Genomic DNA, 11,221 nt, shown 5'->3' on the forward strand with positions numbered 1-11,221 from the left:
CTCTTTCTGTTGCATTTTGGCACTGTTTATTGTTCCTGGACGTACTGCTTGTCGTTTTAGTTTTCCATTTAATGCAAAATGCATCCAAAAAAAAAAAAAAAAGCCATAAGCACTTGAGGTCTGTTTGTCGCTCTCTGTGTTCAAAACTATTTCTGAAAAACTATTTTTGAAAAACCATTTCTGAAAAACCACCTTCGCTGGACTGCCTTTGCCCTCCCCTTGCCACCCCTCTGACTCCGCTTGCGTTGGCATGAGCCTCTTGACCTTCCAAGCCAACTGCAGAAAGCTCTGTGTTTGCGGAGGGTTGGAGGCAAGACCGAGGGTCCGTTCCCAGAAACGGGGAGCTTGTCCCTTGGCTGGGATGCTCTGGGTGGCTGATTTCGTGCCGTACTCTCTGTTTCCCTTTGATGTGGCCGGCACCGGGGGGCTGTGATGTCCGTGTGGCTTTTTGGCATGGCGGGGTTGTCATTACCCTGTTGCTGGTTGTCACGCTGCTTTTTACGTGGCCCTTTTGAGGTTAAGACTAAACAAAAATACATCGAGTGGTGTTTTGTCCTTTGTCTTCAATTTGGCCCCAGCCTGCAGTTTTGGCTGTTGGGAGACAGTTCCTGTGCGCTCCGGGAGGCAAAGCCTTCTTCTGCGGTCCCACCAAGCAAGCTTTGACAAAAAACAGCCCATAACCTATGGATTTACATCCTTGAGCTGTGTTTTGGGCTTCCCCTCGACCCAATACTTCTCCCTCTGCCCACAGCAGTGGCTGTGGGTGTTGGTCCTCTCTGCGAGGAGTCCCTGGCTGACTGGGCAGCCCTGGCGCTCAGCTCCTGGCTGGAAACCATCCCCAGGACAAGAGTCTGGGAAAGGGAGCTATGGTCACTGCTGCTCGGTGGAGAAGACGGAACCGGAGCCATCCGAGATGCTCAGTGAAAGGAGGGACTAGAGGACGCGAGCTGGACGCAGGGAGATTGAGGGTCTTTTCCCTGATCCAGGGTGGAAAGTCACCGATGTCCCCAGATAAAAGCGCAAAGCTCGATGCTTCTGTTTGATGTTACACAACCTGGCGCAAAGAGATCTCGTTTATTTTCTCCTATCAGCCTAATGTGATGATTTGGGAGGCGGGGGGGGGGGGAAGAGGCCGGGCAGCGATCTCCCGAACAGTTGGGCTGGGATTACACTTTTTCTATTGAGCTCATCACCGTAATAACCAGGAGCTCTGTTTATCGGCCCACCAGCCATGCCCATTTAGGAGATTACCATTTTTCCAATCTCATTTCTCATAAAAGAGGATTGCTGCCCGTTGCCTCCCCGACCCAAGCCCCTTGCTTATGAGCGTTTATCTGCTCAGGGTGTTTATGAAGCCCCAAACAGGAAACTTCTGTTTATCCTCTGCGTCATTGAGCGCTGGAAACTCGATGGGATAATTACTCTTTCAGGAACAGGCCTACAGCAGCCCATTGGTAGACTTTGGCATTGTGCTGGTGTCGATAATATCTATATATGTTTGTCTTGTGGACATACAGAAGGCTTGTTTCTCTGTCCTTGGCAGGAGATTGGGGTTGCTGGCTCTTGGGCTTTCTCCTGGAACCTTTATTTAAGGTTAAAGAGTTAAAAAGAGGTGCTGCTCCCCTCCAAGCCAGTGGCACCGAGGGTGTCCCCAGCAGCAGGGAGAACACCTTGCCCATGCAGTGCCAGCCCCAAGGCATTGCTTGCCCTGGCAGGGCATCGCCCACCACTTTCGCTGTGCAAATAGAGAAGCCACGCGTGGAGAGGGCTTCGTAAGGTCTTAACACAAGCACCTAGCCTGGGAGAAGGCTGGGCGGTGAATCATTTATTTGACCAAGTTCTTCCCTTTCCTCTCTCTGCAGGTCACAGGGAAGACATGACAATTCACCCTCCAGCAGACGATTTTGGAACTATGGAAAATACAGGAGTGAGTTCATTAGCTATATCCAGCAGATGAAATCCAAGAGGTGAAGTGTTTTGACTAGGGCCACTCAAACAGAGGAGTTGCTCAGGAGTACATTGCAATCAGTGCGTTGAGAGAAGATCCCAGAGGGTTGGGTTTCTGGAGCATTGATTATAGATCAGCATCCCACTGCTTCAGAAACGGTGCCCGCTGTCCCTGTTTCAACAGATGAGCCAATGGATACGGCTGGACTCATGACGGAGAAGTGAGGAACACCAAAAACTACCGTTGTGCAGCACAATACCCGATGCCACAGCCAGCGTGGCATCACCAGCCGTTTCATACACCCCGCAATATCACGGCACCTACATTTTCTCCAGGGGCTGCGTCTTCCCCGTGGCACTGGGGCTCCCCTGCTGCCCCCCAGCACTTCGCTTTGCTGACCGAGCGTGGAGCGTTTTTTTGGCGAGGCTGTGAATGTGGAAACCTCGTGCAGTGGGTCAAAGCGAATTCATTCAACGTGAACGAGTGCTTGCCAAGTTTCTTCTTCTTTTTTTTTTTTTTCATTCTTTTTTGGCTGCGTTCACAGAAGACAAATCTGTGCCCAGAGCCGTGGCTCTAATTCAGTGTGAAACTTTTATTCCTGCTTGGCGCGGAGCAGTCGTGAACGGAGGAGGCTGTTCCCAACCCTCTGCCCTGCGCATTGAAAATGTGCTCCGTTCGTCCGGCAGTCTTGGAAATGGAGTTAATTTGCATCGCGTAGCAATTTTCAGGAGATAAATACAAGGTTCAGTGCTTGTGGGGACAAGGACGTGGCATCCTTCCTGCACCAGAAAGCAAAGACAGCAGCGAGGCAACACGAAAGCTCTGGATTTCAGGAGCTTGTAAGTTCAAGGCTGCATTAAAAAATTAAAATCTACTTTTGCCCTAGTAAACAGGGTATTTTCAAGATCCTTTTGGAGGAAGTAAGGGTTTAGCTGTGCGCTTGACAAGGAGACTTGCCCAAGTTTTGTCCCAGTCAGTCGTATTTGCCACGTGGCGATGGATACGGACCTGCTTGGACAGTGGGTGCGGGGGATGTATGGAGCAGCCATACGGAGTTTCAAGTGAGTTCCAAGTGGTGCTGGACCTTGGTCAGGATGTGATGTGGGACCACAAAAGGGTAGGAAACAGCATGTGGCAGGAGCAGAGCTTGTTTCCAAATTCCTTCGCCAGCCAAGAAACTGGCAAACCAAATAAAAGCAGTTTATTACGAGTCAATGTGTTCGTACATCCCCTAAGATTATCACTCTTCTGCCTCCCCCACCACAACCTCGGGATTTCAATTCAAGATGAAACCAGCCCCGCAGCTGGACACAGCTGGAAACAATATCTCCTTTTTTTAAAGTTTTAGGGCCTTTACCTGGAGGATACCCACAGGATCTGTAAAAGGGTTCACAAATCCTTATTGGCATTGCTGTGGCTGCTGACCCTGCCATGAAGAATCGCTGCTCCACGTGGCAGATGGCTTAGGGCTGCTGTTCTCTCTCCTCCCTTTCCTGGGGCTGTATTTCCCGGCAGAGCACTCATCTGCTCGCTTCCGTGGTGGGAACCGCACGAGCATCTCCTGCTCACTGCGAGCAGGGTTTGCATCGCTGCTGGGGAGGGGCCAGAGGCAAGAATTCACTTTTCCGCGGTATTTTTGGTCTGGCAGGTGCCCAGGAGAGGTTGCAGATGCTTCGCCTGCATTTGCAGAAGTATTTGTGATTTATTAGTGGGGAGGATGAGGAGGGAGAGTGACCAGAGTGGTTAGTTTGATAAACTGCATAATTGTCCGAATTTCTGTTTCCTAAAGGGTTTAATAGCATACAGGATCCTGGAGGAGAGGAGTTGGAAAGTGGTAAGAGCTCTGCATGCTGCCAGCCCGGCACCATGGGAACGAGCTCTGGCTCCTTCACCAGCCCGGCTCCATGGAGCGGTTCGCTCCGTTCTGCAGCGCTGGAGGGCCGGGAGCCGGCGCAGCATCTCCCTGGAGCTGCCGGCAGCACCCGGCCCTCCTTACGCAGCCGAGACACCGGCGTGACGCCGTTCGATGCTGAGCTGCCAGGAAACGCGTGTGGGAGAGAGAAGTGTCGGGATGAGGGTGGCAGTGCTGCCGTTGTTTGCCAGGAATCTGCTTGAGAGCCGGGGGCAGCACGTTCCTGTAAGAAAAAGCCTCGTGCGTGGATCTTATTCCTCTGTTGGGAATGAATCTCTTGCATTACTCCACGTCACCCCCAGCCAGGAGCTGCCCATTCCCATGTGCCACCCCGGCACGAAGAGCGAGGGATGCCAATGGGCACCTGCCGAATTCCCGAGCAGATGGGTTTTCTCCCTGCCCCACTGCTCTTCACCGCCGCCGCCGGCCAGAAAATACCCTACAGAGCGAGGGACGAGGGGCAATGCCTGAGCCAGGGCTGGGCGGGAGGGAGAGGCGCCTGTGGAGATACGGGATCTGATGTGGGACATCTCGCCGGGGTGGGAGCTGTGCAGCTTGGCTGGCACGAGGGAGATGCTGGTTTCCATGGAAACCCAGCAAAAGATGTGCTTCCACAGAGGAGCCACCGGTGAGGCAAGGTGGGCCACCGGGTGGGCGCCAGCTCCCACTTTGGGGGCACAGACGGGACCATATGGCAGAGGGGACATGGGGACCCGCTTCGGGATGAGCTGCCCCACAGCACATGCACCGAGCTGCTGTTCGGGGGTGCTGCCGGACAGAGGGGGATGTCACCGCGGTTCATCCTCTGCTGGGATGGCACTGGGGAATGGCAGGGATGTCCCACCAGCATGTGGAGGGGTGGTGGGGGCACCCCTGGGAAGCCCCATCATGTCCCTGGAATGCTCAGACCCTGGCTGAGGTTGGAGCGGGACCGAGGTGGGCTCCCCACACCATCAGCCAGGCTTCTCCAGGAGGGTTTTGAGGTGTCTCTGTTTTCCCTTCCTCTAAGGGCTGCTCAGATTTTCATCTGTGGCTGCTGTACCTCACGCTGCCTGCGGCTCTACTTTACAAGGGACTGCAGGACATGGGGGTAGAAATCCCACCTTTAGGCACTGAGAGTCGGCTGAGCTGAGCCTGTGATCATCCCGCGTGGCCGCAGCATGGCACACGGTTGTGCCACAAACAGGTGCATCACATCTTAAAACCCAAACGTGAGCTGTCCAGAGGAGGACCCAGGCATGGTGACACCCAGCCCAGGGACCTCGCTGCTTTGCCCACCCTTCCTGGCAAAACCTGGGCTCCTCCGGGCTCCTCCGTGCTCTTCATCCCTCTCTCGGTTTCCGGAGGCTTGATCCTCCCGTTGCCCAGGATGGCTGGTACCCGCCCCAACACCCGCCAGCGCCCGCAAGGAAGGAGAGCACCTAATGGAGATGCTCTTCAAGGTCGTGATACGGAGCAGACAGGCTGTGCCAAAGTTTTTTGGAAGTCATTTATGGGCAGGATGGGATGTTTTCCCTGGCTCCAGCAGAACTTCTTCCTTCCTTCCACCCTCCATCTGAGGATGGAAAAAGCAACAGAGGCCACGTAGAGCCCGTGGCACTGGTGACCTGTGATGAGCCCCCTGCTCGAGTGAACCCCCCTGCTTGGAGCAGACCAGGGGTAACGAAACGGGATGGAGGAGACACTCTTAGTTCGAAGGAGCCTGAGCAACACGTGGTGCCCAGGAGCCTCCTTGGCAGCGTTCATGGGTCTTGTCTTTGGGGGTAAAGCAGAGCCGTGTGGCTGATTAAATGGAAACATGATCTCCCACCTTTTTTTGGGTTTCTCATCTAATCCCGACCCAGCCCATGCAGTGCCTTTCAGATTTCAGGCAAGGGCATGGCTCCCCGGGGAAAACCGAGCGGTGGGGAGGAGAGAGGCAGCTCCACCTGGGGTGCTGCCCGTGGCCTGTGGCACGTTTTGGGGTCGGCCCTTCCCTGACAAGTTTGGGCCCATGGGGTCCAAGAGACAGGGCTGGGCTGGGGAGGGGGGGCAGGCACCTCCTGTGTCCCCCCATGTCTTGGCTGTCCCCGGAGGGCATTGCAGGGGAGGTGAAGGAGTGAGCGGAGAGACTCGGATTACAAATGTACAAGCATAGGAAGCAGAGAGATGTATTCCCTGGATATTAATTGCCTCTAAAATGCCATCTTTTTTCCGGTGAGCAGGTGCTTTAGGCAACTGGATATATGATGGAAAGGAGACTGCAGCAGGCGGTGGGAGGACAGACGCGGCGAGAGGTGGCTGGACACCATGGAAGGGCTGGGGGCTGCTCCCATTGCCGGAGCATCCCGGTGGCCCTTAGATGTGCTCATCACTGACCCCGTTCCCCATGGGGACACGGCCCTCAGGCACTGCCCTCCGCTATGGGTATGGAGACCCCAGCTCCAGCACAAATACCCGGCTGGGTTCTTTTTTAAAGAGGGCTATGACTTGACGTAGACATGGGGTTTGACTTCGTGGGGAGCGCGCTGCTTGTCCTGCTCACTCTCATCACCATGTTAGTATTAAAGAAGAGAAAAAGATGGGGCACTGTGTGGCCGTCTCCTCTCTTGAAGAACACGGAGGGTTTGCTCCGAGCTCTCGGCAGAACAGCCCAGGGTCCTGCTGGGCGCACTGCATTGGAGAGCCCAGTTCAGGAGGAAACCTCCACCAAGCTTTGAAACCCTTGGGTTTAAACAAGGCTTTTAAAAAAAGGATATGGCAAAAAAAAAAAAGGTGCCATGGAGTATCGAGGTCTGTCCTGAAGTGGGGAAGGGGCTCCATCCATCCCAGCACGCGGGGGTGAGGGGCAGCAGCTGGACAGCTGGTGCTGCTGGCAGTGGCCACCAGTGCGTCAGTGGAGGTGTCTGTCACGTTGTCAGCCTGTGAAATTCAAATATAGGAGTCACCGAGGAAAATATTTTGGGGACTACACAGAAATAAGGGTCAAGATTGGGGTTTTTTTTCCCGTGTTTTGGAGCGATGTCTCCTTGCGGACATTGCTGCAAGGCTCAGAGACCCTCAGCTGGGCTCTGGGCTTTTGGAGGGGGCTCCATACGGCATAAAAGCACTTCTGCGTGAGGGCTGACGTGCCAGCCGGTCCCAGGCAAGGCTGGCACCTCCGCCAGGAGCTGCCTGGGCTGCTCCGACTGTTAGGAAGAGCCAGAGGAGGCAGACGCCGGCGCGGTGGGGCTCTCCCATCAAGGCTTCGGCAGGAAAACCAGCAACGCGCCTTCCCAAAACGTCAAAGCCTTTCGTTCCCCCCTTTTCTAAGCGAAACGCTGCAAATGTTGGCCTCGAACTGGCCTTCGGTCACAAAATTACCTCTCCTCAATTAAATACTAAAACCAAACAAGGAGTCCTGAGCGTGGAATGAATTGTTTCGCTCCACCCCTGGGGATTTATTTTTTTTTTAACTTCAGCGGAAAAATGGAAAACCCAGAGTCACGTTGGCTCACCCTGAAACGAGGTTTTATTCTGGCTTCCCATCATTAAATGTCAGCAAATGAAGAAAAGCAATTATTTGAAGAGCATTTTTATGAGGTGAAAATGCATCTCCCCATCACCAGCTCTGCTGGGATTTAGGTGGTTATTTCTGTTTGCCAGGACTAGGGAAGACCAGTGTATGATGCTGGACCATAGTTGGACCTAAAAAACTGGTGGGGCTGAGGTGCCAGGGTGTCCCAGGCTGCGGAGAGCCTGGGGCAGGGTTCCCACGGGTGCGAGTCTCTTGGCGGTGGGAATTGTGATCCTCGGAGACAGGGGTTGGTGGTTTTCTCCCGTAAGCCTTTGCTCCTGGAGTCCAGTGATTTGTAAAATGATCTCATCTTATTCGTCTTCTTTTTCTGAATGTTTCGAGCTTTTGTGGTTTTGCAGTCAGGCTTAAAAGGAGAGGAAAAAAAAAAACAACCCAAGCAGAAATACAGCAAGATCAGCAAGCAAAGAGAAAAAGGAACTCGTGTTCCAGCTGAGACGCCCATGTGTAGCCACAGAAATGAAACGAAGGAAGATTCCAGGAAATTTTGGCTAGTGATGTGTTGCTTTTCCCTGACCCAAATCCCACCGCTTGGGACCTTACATCGCTGCTTTGTTGGTTTTTCCCTTTGGGACACTGAAAAATCAGCACATTTAAATACCCCATGAATGAAATGGCACTTGAGGTGGCTACTGACCTTCCTATCAATCTGGTAGGAAACATTTCCATTTATTTCCCTCTGCAATAGCCCATACTGCTGCTTGGGCGGCTGCTGACCCGCTGCATTGTTGATGTTCAGCAGTTGAGTTTCACAGCAGGTTTTTCCCTTCCTTTCAGTTTTTGGAATGGATGGGGTGGAAGGGACGGATGGGACAGATAGGACGGATGAGATGGATGGGATGGATGGGTGGGATGGGATGGGATGGGATGGGATGGGATGGGATGGGATGCATGGTTTGTAGGGAGATGGGGGTCGGTCTCTTCTCCCATGTTATGAATGACAGGACAAGAGGGAATGGCCTTAAGTTGCGCCAGGGGAAATGTAGGTTAGATATCAGGAAGAATTTCTTTCCAGAGAGGGTTGTGAAGTATTGGAACAGGCTGCCCAGGGAGGTGGTGCAGTCCCCATCCCTGGAGGTGTTTAAAAACCGTGTGGATTTGGTGTTGAGCAACATGGTTTAGGAACCCTGACAGTGCAGGGTAAATGGTTGGACTTGATGATATTGAAGGTCTCTTCCAACCAGACGATTCTATGATTCTGTGATTCTATGAATGGATGGGACGGATGGGATGGATTGGATGCATGGAATGGATGGGACGGATGGGATGGATGGAACGGATGGGACGGATGGGAAGGATGGGACAGATGTGCTAACTGGCCTCATCCGCACCTGAGACACCAATCTCATGCTCCAGCCTGGGTCATCCCAGGTTAAACCTCATGGAGCGAGCTGGCCCAGAGAGAGATTTACAGCACCAAATCCCATCCTGACCCTGAAGATGGATATTCATATTTCACTCAACAGGGATATTTACCTACTTAGGAAAAAAATAATACAATGCTAAGTGCTTTCTTCCCCAGGCATGTTTTTGCCTGACAGTGTGTGTAATCCTAATCCCTCGGCAGGGCTAAGCCCACGCCCGAGCGGGCAGGTGCCTGGCATGCGGAGGGACGCAGGGTCTGACGGGGCACCGGCACTGGAGAAGGGCTGGAGACGTTAAGCGAGTCGCTGTGGCTAAGAGGGATGTGGGTCCCTCACCCTGCCGATGCTGAAGGCTACCTACGGACCACCAATTTTGGGGCAGAGGCTGCCACGTGAGAAACTTCAGGTCCGGTTCAAAGGAAGATGATGGTGGGCTGACGGTGGGTGGAAGGGGCTGGAGGATGCCAGGACCAGGTCTCCAGCTGGGACCTGGCCACAGGGTCCTCCCCAGTGTTGTTCTCCCCAAAGGCTGAATTTGTCCGACTTCTAACTGGTGATTCTAATTTAGAAAAGGGATGCCAAGGGAAGAAGGAACTGGTTGATATTTTCCCAAGAAAAGCCAGTCCCTCGCACTCTTCCCCCAGCCAGGAGGGATTAAATTGCAGCTCCGGGTAGGTACAAACATCCCCTTGTTTTCCCAGCGCTGAGCTGGTTTGGAGGGCTTACAGGTCATTACTGAAGTTTGGGTTGGGTTGGTGGCAAAAGGGTGACTCAGAGAACAAGTCGAGGTTATGTTATCGTAGGATTATGCAGAGTTTTAGATGAAAATCTTCTTTAAAGTCCTTGGGTCTTCGCCAGATGTCAGATTCCCCTCTGAGCATCCGCCCGCAGGGCTCAGCTGCGATAAGGCACCTCTCGAGCAAAATGGCTTTTGCTGCAGGCAAACACGTGTTCATGCCCTGAATGCCATAAAAATACCAAAGAAGTGGCTCGGTGTAGCCCGTGCCGCTGCTCGGGAGCTCTCAGGGCACAGGGATTCAGCTCCCGGTGCACAGCAGCCTGCCCCAGCCCACCCAGTAAACCCCTCCAGTTTGAAGGGCTGGAATTTGGCCCTTAAATTGTCAAAAGTGGCTGAAGGATGAGCTGGTGGGCTGCTCCTGGCCATTTCTCCACTGGCATTTAGCACAGCAGTGGGGAGCTCGGGAGCCAGGCTTGGAGCGCTGTCGCTCCAGCTTCGGAGCCAAGAGCATCCTTCTATCCCTGACGGTGCGAGGGCAGAGCTGGGGAGTGGAGGTGAGGTCTGCTCTGCTTTGGCAGGGTTCTCCTTCCAAAACCAACCTGCTCAAACATTCATCCTCTTTCTCCGCCCACCATCCATCACCCAGAGTGCGCCCACCCTGTGCCTTCCCCGGAGCCAATAACCCCATGGGGACCATGAAGAAATGTCTTTGCTCTGAATTAAACCAGAGCACCCAGAATTCCAGCCTTTGCTGGTGACCCTGGGTGATGAATTCTTTAAAATGGCTTAATCTGGGAAATAATCCTGCGATCTCTTGGCTGACTTCACACGGAAGCAGATCCAGGTGGCATTTCTGCAGTGCCAGCGACGATCCCGTTTCAAACTCGTTTTGGTTTGATATCCCTCAGAAATATGAGACCGACAGCTCTGCAACTGTTGGTGCTAAAGAAATAGGATGTTTTAGGAAATGGAGATATTTTCAGGGAAGAGAGAAAAAAGCAGAGCACCAGCAGCTCCATAAGGCTGAGATCGTTAGCCCAGCAGCACCCAGAGCCTCCTTGTCCAGGGAGCTTGGGGATCCCAATGGGCAGTGACTGGGAAGAAATGATGAAGCCGTGTAAAATCCTGGCTATTTTGGGGGGTGGAAAACGAGCTAGCTCCGCAGCCCACTGGGGAGATGAAAATAGCATCCTCTAGGGCTTTGCTTTGGAAAATATTTGGAATATTTTCAGGAAAAAAAAAAAAAAAAGGAAAAATCAGAGTTACATTTAGTGTCAGAAGCCGGTCAGCTCCTGAGCTGTAGGACAACGTGGGTGAGAGTCATCTGAGTGCTCCGAAGTCACACCTGACTGCGCTGGGATTCGAGTTCGAGCTCCCTGCGGAGCACAGGGGGTCTGTGCGTGGCGGTGGGGATGCACGGTGCTCCCGGCCCCGGCAGCCACCCCGGCACGCGCGGTGGAACGTGGGTGGTTGCCGGCCGGGCGGGGAAGCCCACTGCTGCCCAATGGCCTGGAGGGCCTCAGCCTTGTGTTTCTCATGAGCGTCATTCATGTTTCATGCCTTCTTCAAGCCTAATGCTGCTGGAATACTGGAGGCTCATAAACGATGTTCGCTGGTGCGAGGCTGCATTAAAGCTTAACGAACTTTCTTCCATATCTACTGAGTGGCCACAACTGTGGCCCTCAGTGGTTCCTGACTCAACTCC

The sequence above is a fragment of the Tauraco erythrolophus genome, chromosome 15, assembly GCF_009769465.1.
Source record: "Tauraco erythrolophus isolate bTauEry1 chromosome 15, bTauEry1.pri, whole genome shotgun sequence".
Classification (NCBI taxonomy): Eukaryota; Metazoa; Chordata; class Aves; order Musophagiformes; family Musophagidae; genus Tauraco; species Tauraco erythrolophus.